At 53.2% G+C, this 12,803-nt stretch overlaps 1 protein-coding gene across 4 annotated transcripts in view; it reads left to right on the forward strand.

The window, feature by feature from the left end:
- The window catches only part of LRRC4C (leucine rich repeat containing 4C), a 184,004-nt gene that overhangs the window by 23,744 nt on the left and 147,457 nt on the right, over positions 1–12,803 (forward strand). For 2 of the 4 annotated variants that reach the window (XM_041773507.1, XM_041773506.1), the window contains exon 1: positions 2,409–3,525. The exons of the other annotated variants lie outside the window; for them this stretch is intronic. The gene's annotated coding sequence lies outside the window, so the exon portion shown is untranslated. Of the gene's footprint in view, positions 1–2,408; positions 3,526–12,803 lie in introns of those variants that run through there. 4 annotated transcript variants of the gene reach the window in all.

The raw sequence follows: 12,803 nt of genomic DNA on the forward strand, positions 1-12,803 counted from the left end.
GCCCCCCCACCCCACCCGACCCCTTCCCAGGACCTGATGGAAAAGCCCACAGCTGGGAGCAAGGCTGCTGGGATTGAGCTGTCCAGGGAAGGCCCCTGTGCTGACACGGCCTCCTGCCCCAGGGCCCCCTCCTGGTGCCTTCCCGGCCCCTCCGGGTCCCCTCCTGGTCCCCTCGTGGGTTCCCGGGATGAGTGCATCCTGGGCAGCATGTGCGTGGGCCCTCGCCTGCTAGCAGCCTGCCTGCCGGTGGTGAGGGGGGTGGGGTGGAGTGGGGTGTGTGTGGGGGTGTGTGTCTCCTGAGGCCCCCCTACCTGAGGGCAGAGGCCCTGAGTGTGTGCTGACACTGACATCCTAGTGGGGACCTGGTTTCTGTGCCTTCTCCGTCCCTCCTGGTCCCCTCCTGGTTCCCTCCTGGTCTCCTCCTGGTTCCCAGGATGAGCGCATCCTGGGCAGCAGGTGCGGTGGGCCCCCACCTGCGAGCAGCCCTCCTGCCCGGGGGTGGGGTGTGGGGTGTGTGTCTCCTGCCCTCCTCCCCCCCACCAAGGTAAGGGCTCTGAGTGTGCGCTGACCCTGACATCCTAGTGGGGACCTGGTTTCCGCGCCTTCTCCATCCATCTGGGTCCCCTCCTGGTTCCCAGGATGAGCGCGTCCTGGGCAACAGGTGCAGCGGGCCCTCACCTGCAAACAGCCCACCTGGGGGGGTGTCTCCTGCCCCCCCCCCACCGAGGGCAGGGGCCCTGGGTATGCACCGACCCTGAGATCCTAGCGGGGACCTGGTTCCCTCCTGGTTCCTGGGATGAGCACATCCTGGGCAGCGGGTGCCGCGGGCCCTCACCTGCGAGCAGCCCACCTGTGGGTGTCTCCTGCCCCCCCCCCCCCAGGCAGGGGCTCTGAGTGTGCGCTGACCCTGAGATCCTAGTGGGGACCTGGTTCCCTCCTGGTTCCCTCCTGGTCCCCTCCTGGTCCCCTCCTGGTTCCCGGGATGAGCACATCCTGGGCAGCGGGTGCCGCGGGCCCTCACCTGCGAGCAGCCCACCTGGGGGGTGTCTCCTGCCCTCCTTCCCCCACCGAGGCAGGGGCCCTGGGTGTGAGCCGACCCTGAGATCCTCGCGGGGACCCGTTTCCGCGTCGCCCGCTCCGAGGCCCGCAGGGTGAAACCCCTCAGGCTTTTGGAGCAGACGAGAGCCCCTCGCCCCCGCCCGGCCCCGCCCCGCCCCCGCGGCTCCGCGCCCCGCCGTTCCCGCTGCGCCCTGCAGGTGGCAGCGCCGCCCCACGCTCGGGCCCCGCGCGCCCGCGGCCTCGGGGTTCCCGCGCGCGGCCAATCAGCGCCGGGATGACGGGAGGTAATGGGGTGACTGTGTCCCGCCGGGCGGCAGCAGGGGCAGGGGACCGGGAGGACAGGGTGCGAGGCGGGACCCGGGGCGGGGAGCCGGGGGCGAGGCGGGACCCGGGGTGGGGGGCGCAGGGCCGGGGGTGGGGTGGGGGCGCCCGGAGCCCTCGGGGCGCGGGGGCGCGGGGGGCGCGGAGGGGGCGCGGAGGGGGCGCCCCGAGCACGCGTGTCCCCGCCGGGCCCCGCCGACACCCGCCAACTTGTGGCTCCGGGAGGCGCGCGGCGCAGCGGGGAGCGAGCGCGGACCTGCGGGCGCCTCCGCCGGGGATGCCGCGAGCCAGCGGCCGCCTAGGGACCCTCTTCTCTTTCTTTCCTCCTTTCTTTTCCCCCCTTTTTTTACCATCCCTATTTGTTTTACGTTTTTAATTCCACATTTTTAATGTTAATGTCACATTTTTTATTTTAATATCCTTCATTCCTTTTTTTCCCCTATTCCCTCCTTTTTTTTCCTTCCTCCACCCCCACCGCGCACCCTGTCGCTCTCTCTTTCCTTATTATGATGATTTTGTGAATTTGCCTCCCTCCTCCCTCCTCCCACCTCCCACCTCCCTCCTCCCTCCTCCTCCCCCTTCCCCTCCCTCCCTCGGCCTTCCCCGTGGGAAATCAAAGCCCCCTTGGAACTCCCCCCGCCCCCCGCACCCCGGATGCGCTGCCCGCCGACGGAGGAGGAGGCGGGGGCCCCCCGCGACCGCGCGCCCCCGTGAGCCCGGCCGCCCACGTGTGCAGGTGCACCTGCCACCTGCAGGACCCGCGCCCGCGCCGGGGTCACGGGGGGGCGCGGCCCGAGCGCAGCGCTGCGCCCCGGGCCTGGAGAAACCCAAGAAGAAGAAAGGAAGGGGGGAAAAAGTAGCTGCCGGGAGGGGAGGGGAGGGGAGGGAGGGGAGGGGAGGGGGCGGCGCGGGGCGGGAGGGGAGGGGAGGGGAGGGATGCTCGCTTCTTGACAGCTGACGGAGCCTGGAGCTGCTCCGCCGCCACCTCGGCCCCCGCCCCCGCCCCCGCCCCCCGTTTAACGTGAGATTATGAAATTGCAGAGGCGGCGGAGGGAAGGAGACGGGCTCTAGCCGGGACCCGGGCGGCGGAGAGGGAAGGACGCTGGCTGGCCCGGGGGCTGGCACCGAGAACCCAATTGCGCACTGGGTTGTGATGAGAAACCTAATCAGATCTTTGGAGAGGGGCCCGGCCTGGAGGCTGGCGACCGGGGGGAGCTGATCCCCAGGTTCTTCGGAGGGGGAGCTGGGGAAGAGCAATACACCATGTAACCGGAGACTTTTTAAAATATATATATTTTTATTTTTTTTTAATTTTTATTATTATTATTTTTTTTTAACCCCCCTTTTGGTGGCGGTGGCGCTTGGGTGCCTTGCAAACATGAAGGATGCGGGACGCAGCTCTCTGTTGGACCCGAACGCAGTGGATGGACTGATTGTGCAAGAGAAGCGGAAGAAGGGAGCTTTTCCTTGCAAGACCTGGATCCTAACACAAACGTGTGTGTGCGCGCACAGGGAGCCTCGGGGAATGCAATAAGCCAGTGTCAGACCCACGGGGCTTGGTGTGCTCTGACATACATAAATCATAATAAAACAGCCGTGCCTCCCCCACCCTCCCCCTTTCCCCCAAAAGGATGATTGGAAATGGAGAACGGAGGATCCACAAAGGAAAAAGTATGTTCGCTGTTCTCTATCAAGGAGAAAGTAAGCCAAGGAGATTATTTTCGGAATTCAAAGTTTGGGGCTTTTTTCTTTCTTTTCTTTCTTTTTTTTTTTTTTTTTTTTTTTAGGAAAGTGAAGACCTGCTATGGTGGCGGTGTTTTCTTTCCTCTTTTGAATTTCCCACAAGAGGAGAGGGGATTAATAATACATCTGCAAAGAAATCTCCGAGAAGAAAAGTTGACCGCGGCAGAATGAGGCATTGATTAGGGGGGGGGTGGGGGGGAGAGAAACCAGCAGAGAGCACAGTTGGATTTGTGCCTGTGTTGACTAAAATTGATGGATAATTGCAGTTGGATTTTTCTTCATCAACCTCCCCCCCACCTTTTTTTTTTTTTTTTTCTTTTTGGTGTCAAGATCATGCATTTTCGCTTGTTCTTAACCACCTGGATTTCCATCTGGATGTTGCTGTGATCTGTCTGAAATACAGTGAGTGATCCTTATTTTCTTATTTATTGATGAAGAAAATGCCCATTCGTTTAGCGTTCCGGTTCCTTTATCCCCTCACCCCCTTCAGTGTGATTTTTAAAGACCTGGCTCGAAGAGGTTGGGGTGGGGGGGGGATGAGCGGAGAGAGAGGGTGGCCCAGGCGTTTGTTCCATCAGGTTGTGCTCACCAGTGAGCCGGTTTGCTATAATGATGCAGGTTGTCTGCATCCTGGGCAAACGCCTTTGCAATGGTTCACCAGAAAAAAAAAATCTCCCCAAGAAAGCCGCTGCAGTGTGGGGTGCCTGTGCTGAGTGATTGACACTCTAGAATGCGTTTAAGTTGCATGGCAGCCCTGGAGTTGGAGGCACAAATGTTTAGCCATTGGAAATCGAAGGGACCCAATTTAAATTTCATTATCCAACCTGACATTGCAGATCAACCGAATGTATTAACACAAAAATATGATAATAAACCAGGCTGGGGAAGGCTGGCTTCTGGCGGGTGGGTGGATGGAGGGAGGGAGAGTGGGCAGGGGGGAGGAAGTGGTGGAGAGAGGTGGCTGCACTTTCCTCTCTCTCTCCCTCCCTCCCTCTCTCTCTCTCTCTCTCTCTCTCTCTCTCTCTGTCTCTCTCTGGTGCATACAGATGCTCAAATGTGGTCTTCGGATGACCTAGGTTCCCACCAGTGCTAAGAACGGGCGGGAGGACCCACTTCTTTTCAACCCCACCTCCCTTCAAACCAACCACTTCTTTGGAAGCAGAAAGGCTGCACAGAGATGGAAGGTGGCTTGGGTGGTTGGCTTGGGTTTTGCCAGAAACCTCCCCAACACCCCCAAGACAGGGCTCTGGAGGAAAGGCAGACATGTAGTGTCCTATGTAACTTAGACAAGCAGCTGAAGGAAAGGTCCGTATGTCGGTGCTTCTCATGTGCCAGCTTTGTCTTGGGAGAGAGAGAGAGAGAGAGAGAGAGAAAGGGAGAGAGAGAGGCCGATAAAGAAAAATAAGAGAAGGCTGAAAAGGCTTAGAGAGCCCAGGGGCCTGGAGGGGCCTGGAGCATCACCCCTCCTTCCGTCTTCTTCCTTCCCCATGGCTTCCAGGGTCAGGGAGCTGGCTGGCTGGCTTTTCCTAACAGAACTCCTCCTCTTCATCCTTCCCTATTCCTCTCTGGGGCCTTCCGTCAGAGTCATGGACTCACATAACTTTAGAGCCAGAGGACTCCTCGGAGACCTCACGCCCGTAAAACCAGGAAACTGAGGCCTAGAGATGCCATAATTGTGACCGGCAGCCGAACCTTGGGAGACAGGTAACTCACAGGAGCCTTAACCAGCAGACGAAAGTCAGTCTGGGATCCAAGCTGGACAAGAATCAACCATACACAGCCTGGCTCCTTCTGTCCCCACAGCTGCCATTTTTATCCAGAAGGGTCAAGGAAGGGGCCTGTCCTGAGAGCTTGAAATAAACTCTGAGCGCCCTGGACCTCAAGAGCAGCCCATCTCCAATATTCGTATGCTGTCTTTGACTTGTTTTAAGCAGCAGAGCTCGGATGTTTTAAGTAGCAGAGCTCAGACAACCCTAGTTTTAACACTAAAAAAAAAAAAAAAAAAAAAAAAGCCCCAACTGGGGCATATCCCAAAGGAGATAAGAGGCAGACACCTCCTGGGTCCCTCCACGGTGTTGGGCACATTTAATCTGGTGAGTGGTGGTCCCTGGAGAGCCATTAAGCACCTCGGAGTTAGATTTATATTAGAGAGGTGATAATAGAAACCAGAAACACCCTGCTGAAAGCCTCTGAGTCTGTGCTCACACTCACATCATCTATTCTTATCCTTTTCATTACTCCTTAACCAGCCTACAGCTGAGCACTTCTTTAATTTATTTTTCTGGGCACATGTTTCCTGTTGGGACACAGATGGGGCAACACATTTATCAACCTATGAACATAATCGTGCAGGATTATTTTTATTTTTTTCCGCTCCCCTGAGCTCCTTGCAGGCTATCGCCGACCTGAGGATCCCTTGCAGGTTTGTGTGTGTTTGTTTGCTTTTTTTGTGGTTCGTTCCGGTTTTTACGTGGCCACGGGGAGGTCTCTGCTCGCGATCACAGATTGACTCAAGTTCTCTCAAGTTGCTGTTAAGTTGCAACGTAGCACAGCTGACAAACGGAGAAAGAAAACAGTGCTCTGATGGTTTTTTTTACTGCTCAGCTCTGGACTTCACGTGGGAAACCCACGCAGTCTTGCAGTCAGCCTGGCGTCTGCCAATCAGTGGAGGTCTGTCTTTCTTTTCCTTCCTTCCTTCTTGCCTTCCTTCCAGCCACCCTTCCTTCCTTTTTGGAATTCAGATGTCTTCACCGCTACTCCAGTTAGACCTCCCAGTATGTTCCTCTGCTAAACGTTGTCAGCTCCCCTCAGCCCCCCGCCTCCCCCCAACACTAGTGGGACACATGCAAACGTCTCCGGGAAGGAGAGGGAAGGAGGGAAGGGCTGGTGGGCGTGGGGGATGGAGAGAGGAGAGAGAGGGGGGGTGCAGGTATGTTTAAGGTTGTGGGCTGAAATGTGTCTCCCACCCACCGCCACCTAACATGTTCTGTGGGGCTAGAGCGGATGGAGCATCTAGGGTAGCATCATGCTTTGTGCACCTGGTTAGGGACCCATTGCCCACCTGGGGGGGGCGGCGTTTGGCTAGCTCCTTTCTTTTGATGTGCAGAGTTGGCCCAGCCTGTTAGGCAACTTGCTGGAGGACGGAAGAGTTTGGAGCAGGCCAGACCAGGAAAGTTACCCCATGGCAGCTCATTCCAGGGCCAAGCCCAGTGCCCGACGAGCGGCCTTTATGAATAGGGTGGTTGGTCGTATACTCGGATTCTGCGGAGGCCGTAGGCCCGGAAAGCTGCTGGATTTTGCAAGTTTTGAAGTTACTTTTTCAAATGTCCCCCCCCCCCCCACTCTGCTGTCATCGCTGCGCGCCCTCGGGGCAACAGCACCTTGAATTGCTCCTGACACTCAGTTTTCTCATCTCTCTAATGGGAACGATAATGTCAACAAATTAGAAATTGTTTTGTGAATTAAGAGCAATGTTATGCAAAGCCCCCGAGCGTCATAGGCCCTCTAAGGAGGGCTGTTGGTTCTGGTTGGTCTCGGATCCGTTTTGCTTAACTTCCTGGGAACTAGTACAGACTGGCTGAGCCCTTTACCAGTCCTAGTGGTTACACTTGAGCCCCGGGGAATGTGCCACCTACCTTACAGGAGTGGCCACATTCCTCTTTTGATGTCTTATCAGGACAGATTGGCTGCAATATTATCATTTTAGATATGAAATGCTGCTTCAAGCCAGAAGCTGAAAATCAGGATTTTTCTCCTTAAAGTACAGAAGCCTGAATCTCAGCAAAAGTAATACTGGAGGGAGATTTTAGGGGAAAATAATGCTGTTGTGTATACTTTCGGTCTAAAAGTTGCATATGATGGCTCCTATATATTAAATGTATAATTTTAGCCATCTGTTACATCGCCTGCCTCCGGAATGCTCCAAATACAGGCAGATTTCTCGGCGATTGTATAAAGTAGACAGTGTAACGCTCCGTCGCTAATAGGAAGGGCCCCAAGTCCACAACTTGGATGCACAGTCCCCCGGATAGGAGGAACCCCGGTGTCAGTTAAACACCCGTCGTGGTGGGATGAAGGCAGGACGGAGTGCATGAAATCCAGATTTCCTGTAGACACACTTGTCTTTGTCGTTCGCACGCACTGATGTTCCAGCACCAGCCTGCCGGTGGCTTCCCGAGGCAGCCAGTCGCGGTCATTGCTCATAATTTCATTGTCCGCGACGGCAGCCTGTGTGCTGTCCGTTTCCTCAAGATGTTTCTGGAGACCTGTTCTCTCTTGGAGGGGAACAGCATCCCACTGCCTCAATTATTATCATCCTAGACAGCCTACCTGCAGAGGGTCACGGGACAGCCAGGCTCAGCAATTGCCCACCGGAGGTTTATACGTTCTGTCCAGTTAGGAAAACAATTTAAAATCTGTTAATTTGGGGGAGGGGGGGGAAGCAGGCTGAAGCTTATCATTTTCCCTAAGGAGAGATGGAAATCATCGATGAAAGTCCTTCCCATTTCATAACATCTTATTTCTTTGGCGTGTTTCGTAAAAGCGACTAAGAAATTAGGCGAACTTGGGCTCTGGCGTCCTCCGTGGACTCGAATATTCGGCTCTGCCCTGGCTCGCGTGTGTTACATGCACCGCGTGACCTCCCTGAGGGGTCTGTGTGCTCATCTGTAAGGCAGAAGTAATAACCCCCACGTAGAACTGACGGCCACGGGGATGACTGCATGTGTCATGCACACTAGGCATTCAATGAATGCACATTTAAACTGAGCATCTATGATTTTAGTTTAAGTGAAAAAAAAAACTGGTATGGTCTTGTTTAGGGAAGCTGTTCCTCTGAATTCATGTTGGTAAAGATTTTTAAAAGGTGGGCTACATTAAGGAGGCGGGAGTAACACAAATAGGTACAATCATTTTTGGTAAAAGCCTCTACTTCTTAAGTCTTTATTTTAATCACCAGGTGCTCGTGCCCTCCTCAATCCCCATCACCTGTTCCCCACCCACCTCCTCACGCCCCTCTGGTCCCATTAGGCTGCTCTCTATAGTTAAAAGTCTGTTTCTCAGTTTCTCTCTCTCTCTCTCCCTTTGCCCATTTGTCGTGTTTCGCGAAGTTCCTACACTTTTAAACCCTACCTGGATGTTCTTCAGTGAATGGCATTCCCTCAGGAAAGACCGAAACATGTGTAGCGTATCATGGAACGTAGACTCCGTGTCCCTGTAAACTTTCCTTAGATCACTGAGTGCTTTGTGACACAAATATGAAAATATCAGTGATTTATAAATTGTGTCTTGAAAGACTCTCCAAGGGAAGCAAGAGCCTCTTGCATCTTACTCTCCTTCAAAATGATTTCTCTGGAGAAATGTAAATTGGACGGTTGAAATCGTGGTGCGGCTGAGACAGTGCGCTTGTCCCGCTCCCTGGCGGCAAGGATTGCGTTTGTCCGCTGGCGTGTTCCCGGCACCTCGGGAAGCTGAAATAGTGTGCAAGTGTGCAAATAGTCTTCGAATGATGAACTGGGTCTAGTTTGAGACATCCCCTCCAAAAAACCCAAATGCCTGTGTGTCTGTGTGTTTGCACCTGCGAGCGGAGCACGCATACCTGCAAGGCCGCTGGCTCTCGGGAATCTGAGAAATACCAACGGGTGTGCTGACTGTGCACGTAGTCACATCCGTACACACGTGCACAAATATTAAGCAGCTATCGAGGGGCTTCCTGAAGTCGCACAAGCGGAGGCCTGAAAGGTGATGCAGTGTGTTTTCCCTACCCTTGGTGTGGCCAGTAATGGGCTGCAACAATTCCTCTAAGTCACTTTGCCTCTCTTAGGTTAGCCTTATAGTCTCCTCTACGAATAAAGGTACAAACTAAGATTCCTTCAAGCTACGATTTTCGGCTTCTGCATTTCCTAGTTGACTACCTAGGGACTCAGGATTCCTAGCAGCATCCTATCCATAGTATCCTATCCATACCTAGCGGTATCCTATGCCATTCCTGGCAGCCTCCTATCCATACCAGGATACTAGTTGTTGCAATGTGGACTGTAGTTCTCTGAGAGGAGAGCAGAGCCACTGTTACCATGGTTGGTATGGAGGGTAAAAAAATAAAATAAATAAATAAAATTTTTTAAAAAGTGAAGGAACTCTCTAGAGCATTTGTAGGGGAACCATAAAGCGATTTGAAATAGGCAAGCGTTGCGTCCCAACTTTGTTTCCCACCTGTTAGCAGGTGGATCCTGAGGAGCAATTCACCTATCAAGGTTTCGGTTTCCTCGACGATCAAAATGGAAATAATGTTTTATGCCGTTGTTTTGGGAGCTCTGAGATGTCTACATGTTCGGCCCTTGGTCGGTGTGTACTAAATGCTACCCCTCTTCTTTTTGTTGAGATCCTTGGTTATTTTTCACAGAAATGGGAACATTGACCTGAAAGTCTTGTGCGTTGCTTTATACTTTATACTGACGATGTAGGAGTTTTGTTTTTTTTGTTTTTGTTTTTGTTTGGCTGACTTTGCTATCAATGTCGGTAATATTATCTTTGATGATCTTTTCCAGCGTCATTCATATGTATGATGAAGTCTACGATGATGAGACACTTGTGTAAGGTTGATAGACTTATTTCAGCTTCGGCATAAGCTGAGGTCAGGTTTCTATGCTTATGTCATGGGAGCTTTGAACAGTTCTGGAGGTGACGAGTATGATTTCTCGGTTGCCGTAGTGACTACCATGGATCTACTGAGCATTCGCTATGCACCGGGCACTACGTCGAAATTATGTATTTTTCTGCTCGCTTCTCTCCTGGGGAACTGAAACACAGAAAGGCTAAGTCATTTGTCCAAGGTCATATAGCAAATAGTCCGTGGAGCTGCAAGTAGAAGCTACATTTCTTGTGACTTTAGGCCCCGGGATGAGAATCAGTAAATCCAAACCTGTTGACTTGGGAACACACACACCAGCGCGCCGCTGTGCGGCCTCATGTCAGCCTGGACATTCTCATTGAGACCCAGATGGCTGCAGGCCCCCCTCGCCCTGCTTCCTCTTAGCACAAAGGTCACGGTGAGATGCTGAGGGCATGTGGACGTCGCACATTTTTGTCAGTCTTCGACTGCAGCCAAATGTGCGTCTAAGTGAGAAAGGGACCACTCAGAAACCCTTGCAAGCAACTGCCCCAAGTCGCTCACTGTCCGAGCAGAAGGGCTGTGCAAAGGGCCGGGAGACCATCGAGGACCTCACGGCTGTGTGCGATATCAGGTCATGGCTGAAGTTAAGTTCGGTGCTCAGTTAGGATCGTGCATGAACGGGGGGGTGCCCCGACCGGTGGGCACCCGGGCTCTCAGCAAGGTTAGTGCATCTGCTGCCCCTGCCACCAGGGCCCCCTGTGGCCTCCTGAGACCCACCACAGGGCTAAGGCGCTGCTCACCCTCTCCACCTTTACTAGGCTCAGCCCTCCTGCCCCCCCTTAAATGTTGAAGCCGCCCCCCTGGGGATTTGTCCCACTCTCCATCTCTCCGTGCCCCCAACAGATATGGGCTGGGCTGATGGTGAGAGAGGAGCTGGGCACCCAGGCCCCACCGGCTCTGGCCCCCTGCAGCCCTGCTCACGCTGCCCTCGAGGCTTGGGCACTTCTAGTTTCAGGCACCACCAGCACCTCGTCCATGCCCCTTGCACCCAGTGACTCCTCCAGTCGCTCGCCAACCTTCTCTCCGTCTTGAAACCAGCTCCCTAGTCCCTCAGTGGTTCAGAGTCGGCTCCTTCTCTGCTGGATGTCTGCTGGTGACACGGACTTTCTCCCGCGCGGCCCGTTCATTCTTTCTCTGAAAGCACGAGCCCCAGAAACACGGCGGGACGTCCTCTTCTCTAGACTCTAGAAATCCATTTACAGACGGAGCTCGGACTCCTCCTCTTGCTGGAAGGGTCTGGCCCACCTGCACCCGCCTCTCCGCCCGCCCGCATTCCCTGCAGCTGCGCAGGCTGCGAGCGGCTCAGGCTTCCCGAGGCCTGAGCCGTGCTTCTGGCAGATGCTCAGAAGTCTAACCTGAGGCCAAGTCCCCTCCTCTGAGAAAACCTTCCCCAGATTCCCTAGAGCCCCCCAGGCGCCCTGTCCTCTACATCAGCCTTTTTTTTAATTTTTTTATTATTTATTTATTTATTTATTTATTTATTTATTTATTTATTTATTTATTTTACATCAGCTTTTTGTTCGTAGCTCTGCTATAGCTCTTGTCACTCTTGTAACATCTATTGACTTGGCTAAAACCCACTAGATGGTGACATTTTTTAGGATATGGACCTCATCTGTTTTTTGTTTTTTTTTTTTTTTTAGATTTTATTTGTATATTTGAGAGCAAGAGACAATGAGAGAGAGAGCACACGAGTGGGGCGAGGGGCAGAGGGAGAAGCGGACTCCGCGCTGAGCAGAGAGCCCAGTGTGGGGCTCCATCCCATCCCAGAACTCCGGGTCCTGACCTGAGCTGAAGGCAGACACTCAACCCACTGAGCCGCCCCAGCACCTCTGGACCCCCCCTTCCCCCGTCATCTCCCGCGTGGAACTAACGTAGTGCACAGGAGCTCCATCAGTCTGCTAGTGCCAATAAGTGAGCGGACTGGCCCAACACTTCTTTGGGGTGAAGAGTTTCCTTCAGTTTGGCTTATGGTATAGGTAAGCCATTATTCTGGCATTTGCACCATTGGGATGACTTTTTATTATTTGTTTTTATTATTTGCTTCCTTTGCAGGGACCCGATGTTTCAGAACTACTCTGATCCATAAATACATTGCAATTTTTTTTTCCCTCCGTTTCTCCCCAGTTGAAACAAATACATGCCAATCACCACTCTCGAAATAGCCCAGGTAAACATCGCCGCCACGGCTTGATGTAAACTGAGCCAAAAGAGAGGGAGTTTTAACTGCCGTATGCCATCGTCCGAGTACGTGCGTGATTTTGAATCTGCTTTTAGAAATATTGGTAATAGCTGCTGCCTTTGAGGATCCCAGTTTTGAAAATAGTTCTATAAATAGATCGAGCATGAATTCTTCTGCTCTCATTTATAGCTGCTAATAGGCTCGCGGCAGGCGTTGCGATGCAGACTCCTGGATGGTTCTGTTCACAAAGGATATTGTTTACAGAGACCAAGGTGCTCCTTGGAATCGCAAACCACACAGGCTGCACAGTTACGTGAAGTGGGCCTTTGTCCTCTTGAGTGACTAGTGGAAAGGGACTTTGCCTTTTGATTTTAACTATTGCCCAAGTATGGACTCATGCAGTGGGAAAATAAAAAAAAGAAAGATGGTCACTTTAGTAAAAATGCCTGGATTGGGATCCCTGGGTGGCTCAGCTGTTTAGCGCCTGCCTTTGGCCCAGGGCGTGATCCTGGAGTCCTGGGATCGAGTCCCGCGTTGGGCTCCCAGTGCATGGAGCCTGCTTCTTCCTCCTCCTGTGTCTCTGTCTCTGTTTCTGTCTCTGTCTCTCTCTCTCTCTCTATCATGGATAAATAAATAAATATTTTTAAAAATGCCTGGATTGAACAATTTGGTGAGCTGTAGTCACTTTTTCTCGCACGTGAACAACTGATCTCAGGGAGCCTGGTACGTCTCAGGAGATGCTCTGGCTTCAGGCTTCAGAAGGACCCCCCCACTCCTTTCTCTCATAGGAAACAGCAGAAGACCCTGGATTCAATTTTTTTTAAGTGT

This window comes from Vulpes lagopus, chromosome 11 (genome assembly GCF_018345385.1).
Source record: "Vulpes lagopus strain Blue_001 chromosome 11, ASM1834538v1, whole genome shotgun sequence".
NCBI classification, from domain to species: Eukaryota; Metazoa; Chordata; class Mammalia; order Carnivora; family Canidae; genus Vulpes; species Vulpes lagopus.